The sequence below is a fragment of the Chanodichthys erythropterus genome, chromosome 10 (assembly GCF_024489055.1).
Source record: "Chanodichthys erythropterus isolate Z2021 chromosome 10, ASM2448905v1, whole genome shotgun sequence".
NCBI classification, from domain to species: domain Eukaryota; kingdom Metazoa; phylum Chordata; class Actinopteri; order Cypriniformes; family Xenocyprididae; genus Chanodichthys; species Chanodichthys erythropterus.
The window spans coordinates 50,365,411-50,379,841 of NC_090230.1; positions in this window are offsets into that span (position 1 = coordinate 50,365,411).

Here is a 14,431-nt window from a genome sequence, read left to right on the forward strand (position 1 = left end):
CCCGGGAAAGCATAGCCATCATTTCCGGGTCTGAATCGGGCACAGTCGTCACTCCCGAGGGAGGCAGCTGCGCCGAATCGTCATCCCCAGAAGCGTCAGGCTCACCCTCCGATGCAGCGATCGACATCCGGTCGTCTTGGGGAGCTCCGAAGGTTACGGATGGTACACACCTCTGGGGTGGTCCACCGCGTTCCCCCGGCAGCTCTACTGGCTGCGGAGCGCAAGAGGGGTGAGGGTTCCTAGGGGGTTGGTTCCCCGAAGGAAACGCGCTCACCATGATCCTCAAGTCACCAGCCCCGCCGCCCGAAGCAACCCTCTGAGGAGGATTGGAACGAGGCGTCGGGACCGGGACTCCACCCCTTTGCAGAAAGTGGAGTCTCGACCGCAGCTCCGCGACGGTCATCTTCCCACAATGGGTACATGACTCGTCCACAAACGCCGCCTCAGCGTGCCTTAAGCCCAAGCACGCGATACAGCGCTGGTGACCATCCCGAGGCGCCAGGTAACGACCGCATCCAGAAACACACAAGTAGAACGACATCTTTAAAAAGACGCGAACTACTCGTGTAAGCTCTTTCAAGGACTGACTCTTTTAGGTGCTGAAGCACGCAGGGGAAAAGCCGCTGCAGCACAGACAGGGAAATGTGCAGCCTGTCGTGTGCACTCTCCTTGAAGGCGCTCTCTTACCAGCTGTAATAACAGCTTTTTAGCGCTCTAGGCGCACCGTTTCACCAGCCGTGAGAACAGCCTTCACGCTGATTACAGCTTTTGCTCAAATAAAAAAGGCAAAGAAAAACAAAGGAGAAATCGGCCCCGCTGCTGCGCTGTCCGCCTGCACCGCAACCAAGAGACGTCTCGAAGAGCAGACTCGTTCACACTCGTGGTTTCAGTAGCTATCTTCTTCAGTGTTGAGAAGGTTTGGCTCCGAAGCGAAAAGCTGAAGATGCAACGCACCTGCTGCTCATTATATACCCGCGCTGCGAGGCAAGCAGCTGATGCATATGATTGCATGCCAATGTGCATTGGCTCGTTTAGTTACACTCGAAGTAGATTGGCCTCTCTAGCGAGATTCCTATTCGTCGGTCTGTCCGACGTACGTCGAACGTGACCGACTGAATGGGAACTCATGTTTAATGTTATACTTTCATCCTTACACCTAATACAATATAGACTATTGTTAGACTCAACAGTATTTACATTAGTGAATAAATATGTAGATCTGCATTAAAAAACCCGTCCTAATCTCATTAAAACCAAAGATGTTCTTGAGTGATTGTATATCAACAGCAGGGACATGTTTGTGTGCATTTTGTTTTGTGATTTCACCAGAATGAATAGAGTTTCCGCAACAGCGTTAAGAGATAGATTGAAGCACTCATCTGTGTGAAGACTGCACAGTGTGCAAGAGCACGAAGAGAACACTGTTGCGCCACTGATAACAGCGGCAACGAGCACTCAGCATGAGTTCAAAAACAACGCATCCCAGCGCCAGATCGCCTCTTATGTAACACAAATGAATGAATTGTTAATCAATTAGATATGTTTCTTTTGTATGAGATACATCCGTGCTGAGAGATGTTTTAAAAAAGTGGTGGGAACATGTCTCACCCGTCCTACCTGTAAATTGTCATTCAATGTCATTCATTCTTTTTTTTTTTTTTTTAATCTTTATTTGGTAACACTTTACAATAACAGTACATGAATAACCATGAACTAATACCTGAGTTAATAGTTACTTCAACATGAACTCATGATTAGTTAAGATATGAACTAATGAAGAGTGATCCTTAACTAAGACAGGAGTCATAGGGATTCATGCATGAAAACAGAAGCCTTAACTATGCGTTAATACATGTTTGATAATTAATGCATTAATTAACATTTAGGGTAAACTAAATCAAACAGTCTCTATAAGAAGGAATAATACATATTTGGACTTTGAAATAAATTTAAACAATTTATTATTGTCAGAATTTAAACTACTGACATCAGCAGCTTCATTATAAACATTACTGAAAGGCACATGATTAGTTTGCCATTATTTTCACTTATCCTCCTTATCAAACATATAAAATACTAAATACACTATTTATCTTAAAAGGTCTTAATCTGTTTTGTTACATTCTTTCCTTTCAAACTAAACTACTGTGACTTACATCAGTTCCTGAGGAATCCGTTCCCAAAAAAATAACCAAACAGGAAACATGAACTAAGGTCAGGGAGCGTTTGCTGGGATCAGATTCAGAAGTTCACTCTCCATCCAGACGCAGGCCGTGATCATACTGTACCTCCATTCTCTGACTTTATGAAAAGTCACACAACATCACTTAACTGGGCTGAATACTTATATAGTTGTGTTGGTACAAGTGTATTTGATATTAAGTTAATGATAATCATGAGCTGAATTTGGTAAGTAGTTAACAGTGAATTAATTATGATTGTGCCCCCTCAAGTAAAGTCATGACATAAGTATACATTAACAAACCATTAGTTGATGTTAGTATATGCTTAGTTAATAATGAATTAATTATGATTGTGCCCCCTCAAGTAAAGTCATGACATGATGCACATATCACACATCATTAACTAATAGAGTGCCATCCTTATTCCTTTACACCCCGGTACAAAAAACTAAAATAAAAAGTATTTGTATTTTATTTTTATTTATATAATTAAACATATATGGACTTGAAGCAAGCCATAAACATACCTGTAAAGACACACATAAGGCACATTTACATGTAAAATAGCGCGCGTCCACAAGCTAATGCTAATCAAAGCATATACATTTAAATGACAAAAATACAAATACAGTTAATAACTGCACATAACCTCCTGAAAATCCCAATAAAACACACATGTAAATATGTCTTTAATTATTAATTCGGCTTACCAAAGCAGTCAACATTTATTAGTTTAAAATGCCAGCAACACAACAAACGCGCCAAGAGAACACCTAGCGTGCGCCACTAATGAGTGTCCCGCCAGAAACAAACCCTACATACTTTAGTTCCGGGAATAAACTATGACTATTTAGCTATGACTAAATATAAATGAGCAATAAAAATCAGAAAACGGTTTAGATCAAATTAAATTTATTAGTGGTAGTTAGTCTATTTTCCACATTTGATTAGACAGATCTATGTAATTAATGGCTAAATAATCATGTGCCATTGCAATTATTTGTCACAAAGCTGCAGATGGCAGATTATGATACTACAGTGTAAATTATGACAGTATTAAATCACGTTTAATTCAAATTCAGAGTACTTCTTGTTTACTCTTATGGAGGCTGATTTATTTAGTTTACCCCTAAATGTTAATTAATGCATTAATTATCAAACATGTATTAACGCGTAGTTAAGGCTGCTGTTTTCATGCATGAATCCCTATGACTCCTGTCGTAGTTAAGGATCACTCTTCATTAGTTCATATCTTAACTAATCATGAGTTCATGTTGAAGTAACTATTAATTTAGGTATTAGTTCATGGTTATTCATGTACTGTTATTGTAAAGTGTTACCCTTTATTTTTACGGTCTGCAGCCCCAGTCCCCATTTGGACAAGAGCAGACAATATATTCTTAAAATATTCCCCTTTTTGTATTCTCCAAGACTTTAAACCATACTTTTGAATCTTGATAGCCCCAGTCCCCATTCACTTTCACTATATGGAAATGTGCAGCCAGGATATTGTTCAAATATTCTACTTTTTGTGAAATTAGGCTTGGAACAACATGAGGGCTAAGAATTAATAGACTTTTTGTGTGGACTGTTCCTTTAAACTGCTTTTGGAGGCTATAATGTGTTTCTTTATGCTCCGTTTGAAAGAAATGAACATTCACTGCCTGTGGACAGACTCATCAAGCGTTCAAGGGCAATTATTGTGGATGCGGCCCATTTGTATAGTACTGCATGCTTTCACCAAACCCTCTGAAAAAGATGCATGGTAATTTGTTCCAGAAACAAACTAAAGTTGGCTAAAGTTCCACAGAAAACCACATAGCACCTGATGGCAGTGAAGGCAGCTGGCTAATAGAGGCCAGAACCTCATAAGAAAAGATGAAGCCATATTGTGCTAGAGCGTGATGCTTCAGGACTCTGGGAATGGAATGCTTCCACCTCACACTTTTTCAACACTGCTGGGAATAATCTCATTGCTGCCACCACTGAGTTGTGAAAAGAAGGGAGAGAATAACCTGGTGTGGTGATATCAGTGTCAAGGGGGTCTATAATACCTGGAGAGAGCTATCCGTTAGCATACACATTCATCTCAGCGTCAGTGGCTCCGATGAAAAAAGATCTTATCAGACTGTCCATTACCTGGCAGTTAACTGATGTCACTTTTAAGAACTACTTTAATCTTATTGATGGATGAGGGGGAAAAATCTAGCATTAATGTTTTTATTATTATTAATTATTTAAATTATTTTTATTAAGTTTTTATGGGGCAAAAAGTAAAAAAATGTAGAAAAAAAAACTCTTTAATTATATTAAAAATTTCTCATTGCTTAAAATAACATCCACCATATCAAAATGTGGTGCGACCAACAAAAAACAGGAAATTATGTCATAAACAGAACCCCTGCAGTCCCTGATGACTGTATGTCAATATCAATAATATTCTTACATATTTACATAATTTGAGCTTTTACAAGACTGAAAAATGTCACATGATGCAACTCCACAAAAATGATATTTGTAAAATGTACTTTTTAGGTTGAAAAATATGTGTACACTCACATGTAGGCGTAAGGAAAATTGGTTAAACCACACAGCAATCATAGAGTAAATAAATTTTTGGTTGAAAATTGTATACAAAAATTTCAGAATCATATAAAACCAACATAATTTAAAAGAGTGCTTTTTCAAGAATTTAGCATGTTTAAAGCTATTTTCTAAACTATATATATATATATATATATATATATATATATATATATATATATATATATATATATATATATATATATATATATATATATATATATATATATATATCATTTTTTTTTTTTTTTTTTTAACTATTACGATTTTTCATTTTATTTAATATGGACACTCTCATTTTTCATTGACCTAAATGCATTTAGATTAAACATTTAAACATTTTTAAGTGCAACTTCAAAGTGCAGTAACCACAACAAACCTTGGTTTTTGGTGTGTGCTGCTGGCGACTAACAACAAACTCTTGCTTGTATACTCGTGTACTGTATGTTTTTTGTTCTTCTTTGTCATTCGTTCATCATCTTCGCTTTGTTTTTGTGAAGCTTCATTTTGCTTCACTTATATGATCATTCGAAAATCATTTTTCGGATCAGCACAAAAAAAAAAAAAAATTGGGGGGTGGAGGGTAACTTTGCATTTATTACTTTAATTGCTCCGATACCACAGCAGAAACTACTTGCCTAACTAATACATTATTAAAGGCAAACGAACAGACTGTAAAGAACAACTACTGTACACTAATTACAAGAACAGATAAATACAACATAAAGTTACAAATAAATATAAGGTCTAACTGTAGTATTAATTTTTGTGTACAGAAATGTGAATATTTAAATGTAAAATGACACTGTTCACTGTATAAATTTAATAGATTAATCTTTGTTAAATCTGTGTTTTGTTGTTTGATTTACATGACAGACAACAGCAGGAATTTATAGGTAGCTGTCACTTTAAGAATAAGACCCCATGCACGCACACATCCGATAGATACACATCCGAATTCTCACCTCGTTCACTTAAGACATAACCGAATGTGACGAGAATAATTGCCGAGAGGGGTATTTTTACTGACATAATGCGTGTATGTGTCCATCCAAGTGCATTGAGGATGCGAAAGAGAAATCAATTTGGAGTTTGCGAGCTATCTGAAACGTGCCTCTCTCTCTGTGTGTGCACGCAAGCATGCAACAGCGTGGCGTGCGATAGCCTACCGAATTAAATCATCTTTTGCTTCTTCTAGCACTGGAATGGCTTTATATCTGTTTAATGTGTAAACTAGCAAGACAAACATGTTCTCCAACCAATACACCTATATAGGTCATTTGTCACTTCCCTGAAATACGACTGTGGCGACCAGCCGTGAGGGAACGGTGCGAGGCCGGTGGCGCGAGAGTTAACGAGCTACAATTGGGAGGCGCACTGGCCTTGAGTCTCTCACGGAGGAGCTCCGGGAGCATAAAAGGAGGAGCGACAACAGTGAAGGACGAGAGAGGACCAGGCCTGGACTTTATTTTATGTTTTATTATGTTTGTGTTAATGTTATGTTTGTATTACTTTCGTTTTGTTCTTTGTTTATTTTGGTATTAAAGTTTTGTTGAAAGTTTGCTGGTTCCCGCCTCCTTCTTCCCACATTTACTAGCTGTGTTACAATGACCAATAGGAGCATTTGCTAAAGTTGCGCCCCTATCGACAACAGGACACTTTCATTTTAATGCATTGTACTCTTTTATCTGCATCATATTCCGGGTTTCGCGTAGCTCAATTGGCAGAGCATTGCAATATATAACAATATGCAATCATGTAATCATACCATTGTGGGTTTGATCCCAGGGAACACATGTGCTCATAAAGTGTATATGCACTATTAATCACTAAGGGTAGGTTTAGGGGTGGGGTGGGGTGGGTGTAGTCGTTAATAAAAAAAATAGTTTTGCTAAATGGAAATAGGACAGATGGTGTAAAAAGTCCACACATTGCATTTAAATGAACACGCATTTTGATTGGTAGCGACAGTCATACGTCATTTCATGACGACAGACGTAACACGACACTGTCATTATTTTTCCGACCTATAGGGTTGTTTTTTTTGGAGGACAGTCTGAAGACAAATCACATGTAAATGATAACCTTCCACTCTATTGCAGGTAAACTTGCAACTGATCTGCGAATCACATGCATGCCGAACTGTGGGGCTTGGTCCATACGGATCACGAATCAACAACGATCCGTTTAACCATTAGTGTTCAAGAATGATTCTCAGAAATCGCTTACTGCACCTACAATCACACTTTGAGTGTGAGTTACAAATTTTCAGCAGAAAAAAAGTGAATGGTATATCAGCACTGTGGGTCAATGTGATTGTTAGTTTGAAAGCCAAGCTGTAGGTCAACAGCAGTGCACTGTTCAGCCCCCATATTGTGGGTTTTTGGATCTTGATGGGAGCCCAGTCCAATACAGATATTTAAAAGTTGTAAGAGGAAAGTACAGCCAGTTCAGCCCTGCTGACATTATGCCTTTTTAGAGCTAGAACTCTACAGATATTTCTGTGGATCATGGATTCCAAATCATGACACAGGCCTACTATAAACAAAAGCAATAAGTAGAAATCTAAACTCCATGACAAACCAACAGCTTAAACCAACCTAAGCTGGTTCCAACAAAACAGGCTGGTTTAATATGGATATTTAAACAGGGATGCATTTAAAAATTCTGCATTCTGCATCTTAAAATGCTCTTAAGTAAGCACTAAATAATGCTGATGGGAGTAAAATGTTAAAAGCTGGCACCAAATAACTGGAGTGTGTTTGTGAGCTGAAGTCATAAGGTTGGGGTATGTTTAAGATGTGGGCTGATATTGTGATTTTCCCACCGGTATGTCAGCATTTTTAATCTGTTCATACAAAGCAGGCTTTAACACAGTCTGAAAATAATAGAGCTGGGTTGTTGAACACATTTGTATGGAAGCCCGCTTCCACCTTGGAATAACAAAAAAAAAAAAAAAAATTGTGATTATTTTTCTTGCAATTGTGAGTTTATATCACAATTCTCAGAAAAAAAAGCTCAGATTTTTTCTCAGTGAGACATAAACTCGCAATTCTGAGAACAAAAGTCTGAATTGTGAGATAAAGAGTCACAAATACATTTTTATATTTTTTTATTCTGTGGAGGAAACAAGCTTGCATTTATATGCCCTTGCTACCTATACATAAAAATGTCATGTGGAAATCAATGCCAAAAAATTACAGCTAATAAATATGGCTGAAAAAGTCAACAATGTTTATTTATTCCCTTTAGATGAAGTCACACATGCCAAAGTTTGGGGAAAACGAGATTTAACTGGTTCTTATTTTGTCAAATGACATTTGGCAGCAAAAGTAATGACGATAAATATTGACCGGGTATCTTGAGAAACATACAATATCCCCACAAGCATATTTTAAAGTAATTTTCTTGCCATTCATAGAGGCACATTCAGCCAGAACTCAAAACAAAGACAAACAATCGCTCAAAATGCAATTTACAGCTATTTACCTGTCATCAAAAAGCTTTTATAAACATGTTTGAAAAGTCCATTTGATGCAAGGTCTTTATCGTTCCCTGCCCATATTCGCTTATAAAAAGCAATTGACATTCACAGAAGTCAAAAGGTAGAAGACAAAGCAAAAGAATTGCTCTTTAAGAGAAAATACGATTGACCGAAAACAAGTCTTGCTATGCTAAAGACTCGCTGATTTCCTCTAAGAAAAAAAAAAAAAAGAAGCAGCAGACATACCAATCAGTGCAGAGATAAGGGCCAAATGACCTTAAAAATAATTAGAAACTTTGTTTTAATCTGAATTGTAATTAAACATACTAGCTGCTTATCCTATTCTTGTAAAGTACCAATGATAAACAAGTCCGCAGATTATAATGCCACTCAGAAGCTAATCTTTACGTAAAAGGTGAATTGTAAAACACGTTTTGTGCTTGCAACAGTGAACTGTTTTAGAGAATGAGCCTTTACTTCTGAGTGATTTTCCATTGAACTAACAGACAGACAGATGTCTGTGAATAATATGTAATCTTCTCCACTGTAGGTGCAGCTGTGTTTAACAAACAATGCATCTGTTGTTTGATAGGCTCTACGTATCAAAATGAGGCCAATATTAATTCTCATGGCACAGTGGAGGAGCAAACAGCAGGATTTTTCACCGGTTATAAATGATAATCAGGCGGAATATTACTGTAATGTGTAAATCTCTGTACTTCCCATGGCCATACATGCAGGATGCTTCGAGACTGTGATGAGACAGATGGGAAGGTATCGAGAGAGACAAGAGCACCTCTTTTGTGGTTAAACCTTATCTGAGAATGAAAACTGTGATGGACAGAGAACAGCGAGCCTCCAGATGAAAAACAGCTGCAATGGATCCCAGGTCCTAGTGTGGTATTAGCTTTAAGTGAAGATTCTTTAAAAGAACATGTAGACTAATAGACTAAAATTAGATGAATGGAAGATGAATCGCCTTCGTTAATGAACGCGATATTGCGTGGCTTGTCAGTGATCTACGGCTCTGTCTATTAAATGCCGCTCCATTTGACAGCAGGTGATGGTGATTTAGCAGTAACTGACGAAATGCGCGTGACAATCGCATGCGATATATCGGTCAGTCCTACTACTAATACAGCAGGAACCAGTCATCTGTGTCCTATAGATAATGATGTGATTACAAGAAGGTTGAGTTAAGGACCTATTAGCCTGGTCATCTAGAGTTTCATGACAGAACTCTATTAATGCTGCAACAGAACATAAGTTAAACAGAACAACTTACTGTAAAAAAATATTATTTTTTTTTAATTGCCTGAGTGTAAAACGTAAAATGTAAAATTTGAAAATGAGTGTAAAATTGGTGGTACCAAATAAATCAAACATATTTCATCAGGACTGAAAAATACAGTTAAATATAGCAGCAAATGTTGTCATTTCTACATGATTTTCTCATTTCTGTGGAACACAAAATGATAAATTTAGCAAAATGTTGATGCTGCTCTTTCATTTAATGAAAGTGAATGGTGCCCTAAGTCTACAACTTCCATATGAATTGTTCACTATATTTCAACTCTTCTAAAGCCATTCTGACACCAAATATGCATTTTCATACACATATATATATATGTATATTTTCAGTGTATAACTATGACTATAAGACATTGGAATACAGTGCACAATTTATCATAATTGTATAGTACCGAAGACTAGAATAACACAAGACGTGTCACTCGTATAGTTTTGAATGGGAGAAAGTGTAACGCGCAATATGGCGGAATAAGTCCCGCCTTCTAAATAAGAGCCAATGGACTACTTGCACTGAGCCTCGTGACGCACATCCGGTTTGAAATATTACGGCTCAGTTGTTTCCGGTTATATATATATATATATTTTCAATGCACCGTTATCACATAGATAACTAAACCCCTCTTAAAACGAACGTCCTCGGGATGATTTTAAATTCCAGACATATTCAGAGACAAGAGAAGAGATTCTGATGATTACCGTGTACAGACCTTTCCAAACTCAACAGAACTTTAAGTTTTAATCCAACATAAGCTGTGATTCTTTCACCACAGGGTGTCAGCGCTCTAATAGTGATTGCGACGCTGCAGTGTGAGACGTGATAAATAAGATCAGAATGAACATAATATTTTATACTCTATTCTGTGCCATTTTTTCTGACAACTATTTATGTAATTCACACATTTATGCCAAAAATCCTAATAGTCAAGGTAGTTGCGCTGTCATTGCGTTATTCTTTAAGATTAATTAATAACACCGTTAAAGCAGTTATCACATTCATTCAACTATTTCAAACACTGGAATAAAAGAGCAGTTTTAACTTTTTTTTGTTTGTCTTGCCATCGTGATAATGCGTTGTCACCTATCGTTACTACACTTGCCATAGTAAAACAATGCACTTCCTGTGTTTATCAGTCAAATTCATTTAAATGTAAATTTAACAGGTATGAAATATGATGACTAAGAGAAAAACACTGCTAATGAGAAGACGAGCACTTGACGGCGGAAGGTTAGTGGGGAAATATATTTATTTATTATTCAGAATGTGCATTTGGAAGGGAAATATATTAATAAACATTTCAGCAGGTTGAAGATCATTAATGTTAATGCAGAGAATATGATTAATTGTTTAAAAAACATTTCGCAGCCCTAAAATGTAGTAATAATCTGCGTTTTCACAAGAAGCTCTCTGTATATAAGTGCGCTGAACGCTGACCGGAAATGCTCGAGCCGTAATGAGTAGAACGCGGAAGTAGCTGTGCAAGTAGTCCATTGCCGACTGGTAAAGTCATCGCGTCACTTCAGCGGCCGTTAGAATTGCCGGTTTCTATAGAAACAGTCAGACGCACGCCTCCGAAGAGACGCGTATTTAGGTCTGCGCATGGGCATTAGCTTGATCCAGCCTGAAATTTTTTTTTTTTTTGTCATGATTCGAGTGTTTAGAAACTAAATTTATGAGCCGGTTTTTGTTAGATTTCACTGTTCTACTGAAGAAAAAAATAATATGGGTTTGAAACAACATGTTTCAGTAGTTCTTGGTGAGATTCAAATGATACGATAGTACAGATGAAAATCAAAAGCAAACCAAAAAAAAACAAAAAAAACAATTTGCTGAAAAAATTACTGAAAGATGTTCTTGATTGAATATTAAAACAGATTTGCTGTCAGTGACAGAACAAAAGAGAAAAACTTCCCTCAGGGAGAAATGCACAAAATATTTCTATATGGTTTGTGATTTAAAGAAAAAAAAAAAAAACATGTTTACCCTAGAATTGTGTCCCAAATGAGACACTATACACAATGCACTCATACACTGTGTACTTATATACTATGTTCTCAACAGTGTAATGTATACATTTAATAAGGATATTTTGTCTTTTTTTTTTTTTAATTTTGTTATTTTGTCACGCAAATTGGGACGCACCTTAGGATCATGGTTTCCATGATATCCCAGTCTCTGCCTTCACAGTCTGGGGGAAATGAACACAGATTTACCATGTGTTGATACTAAAAGTCATTCTTCATGTGTTCAGAAATTCATATTGGAACATGTACGCAGACATAATCTCAGCCTGCTGCTGGAATGGGTCTGATATTTTTGCTGCAATTTTCCACGGCAATCATTCCACATTGTTGGGAGTAAAAGTGCTCAGGAGTCATACAGACTCTATATTAGATACTGAAATCTGAATAACCAAGATGGCAGTCTAAAGAGCTGACGTCAAAGAAGGAAGTCTTTTTTTATGTACATCACCTGATCATCTAAAAAACCTGCCAAAATACATCTATCAGTGGCATTTTCACAGAGAATTCAAGGAACAAAGTGCCTCTCAAAATAAATGATTTGGAGGTGAAGATAAACAACAAGACAAGACAGCACAAATATTAAAGGGTTAAAATTGAAAATTACTCACCCTCATGTCGTTCCAAACCTGTAAGACTTTCGTTCAGCTTCGGAACACAAATTAAGATATTGTAAATGAATTCTGATAGATTTCTTTCCCTCCATTGACAGTCTACGCAACTACCACTTTAATGCCAATTTAATAAAGTTCATAAAGAGATCGTAAAACTAATCCATATGAATTGAGCAGTTTAGTCCAATTTTTTTGAAAAGACTCGATCGCTTTATATGATGAACAGTTTGAATTTAGTCTTTTATTCACGTATAAACTTTAATCAGCGAACAAACAGAAGTTCAAACGTAGCCGCTTGATGCATAAGAACAAAGCTCATTGGTTCTTGCGGAAACTCAAACGTGCTGCGTAGAACAAGAATGAATCTCATTGGTTCTTGCACATCAAGCAAGCATGCTTGAGCTTCCGTTTACACAACTGATGTGTGCATTGATGAATGTTTATATTTTAATAAAAGCTAAAATTAAATATGTTCATCATATAAAGCAATCGAGTATCTTGAGAAAAATTGGACTAAACCACTCAATTCATCTGCGTGGACTGTCAATGGAGGGACAGAAATCTTTAGATTTCATTAAAAATATCATTTGTGTTCTGAAGATGAACAAAAGTCTTACAGGTTTGGAATGACATAAGAGTAAGTAATTAATGATAGAATTTTTAGGGTGAACTAATGCTTTAAGAAATAGGAAAAGCAGGGGTTTACAAACATTTTGACTTAAAAAAAAGAAAAGAAAAAGAAAGTATACTTTTATTCATAAAGGATGCAATAAACTGACCAAAAATGACATTAACGATATCTAAATTGTTACAAAAGTTTGCTATGAATGCTGTTCTATTGAACTTTGTAGTCAAAGAATCCTGAAAAAACTGTCACTATTTCCACAAAAATATGAAGCCACACAACTGTTTTCAACATTGATAATAATAATAAATGTTTCTTGATCAGCAAATCAGCATATTAAAATGATTTCTGAAGGAACATGTGACACAGAAGATTGGAGTAATGGCTGCTGAATTAAAAATTGTAATAATATTTCGCAACATTACGGTATTTATTGTAGTTTTGATCAAATAACATGAATTGGATAAAAAAACAAAAAAACAAGAGAAAACTTTTCCTCCTTATTTCAGTCCACATCTTGCAATGATACTGTAGGTTTACAGCTTTATATAAATAAATTGCCATGGATCCAGTACCTTGGAGGCTAATTTACAAATATGTAGGTGTAACTTACTGCTGAAAACAACACATTTCCCACAGATATCAGAATCTATTGGTTCGGATCACTTATGCTGCTTACACCCTGAAAAATATCAACATTGACAATAATGACAACAACTGAGGAACTGGATTTTCTTTGAGGTGCAGGCATTTTTTCCCTCCCTTTCAGCCTTACATAAGAGGAAAAATAACCGATTGGGGAAAAATAATGCAAATATTAATGAAAATGTGAAAGCGAAGAGTGAGGCCACCAACAGAGCAAAATTGCATTGCACTTACCTGCCTATTATTGGAGTGATTTGACTTAATAGTCAAGGCCATTAAGGATCATCTACTGTGTCATTATTTTTTTCTTTCATAACACCATGCCCTTGGAGTGATGACCCTGCCAACCATTCCTGTTACCATGACAACATATTCTGAAAGTGATTTGTTTTCCAAATAGAAGGCAAATGTAACATAAGGCAATGCTAGAAATACCAGGAAATTAGACTCTTGGAGAAAACGAATGTGACATGGGAAGAAGAAAATCCACTCTGCCCGCTTTAATTGCTGCTACACTACAGCTGTCATCTATTATAGTCAGGATATCGGTACAGGGACCTGTAGGGGCTGCCCAGGACCAGTTTTAGGACACCGTCTATTTAAAGCAACCCATTAGACGCTGTCTAGATCAGTAAACGGGTCTCTCCAGTAGTACAGAAATGGCCTGTGGTCAAAGTCCTGGTCCTCAATCAGATTAGCATTAGACTGTGTCGACAACGGCCAAAAACGACAGTCCGGTTGTCCATGTTCACCACAAGGACACTGAACAAGTCACCTTGGTGCATCGAGAGAGAAATTATGATATAAATATTCTGGAGACAGTCACTCATTAAAAACACATTGATTGCTCAATTAACTTTTGTTCAAGCCACACAACTGCGCTTCCCCACTGCTGTGTTGAAATTATCACTTTAATTATCCTTCAAAACTTCTGATGCATTTTGGAGTCATAATAAATACTTTCAAC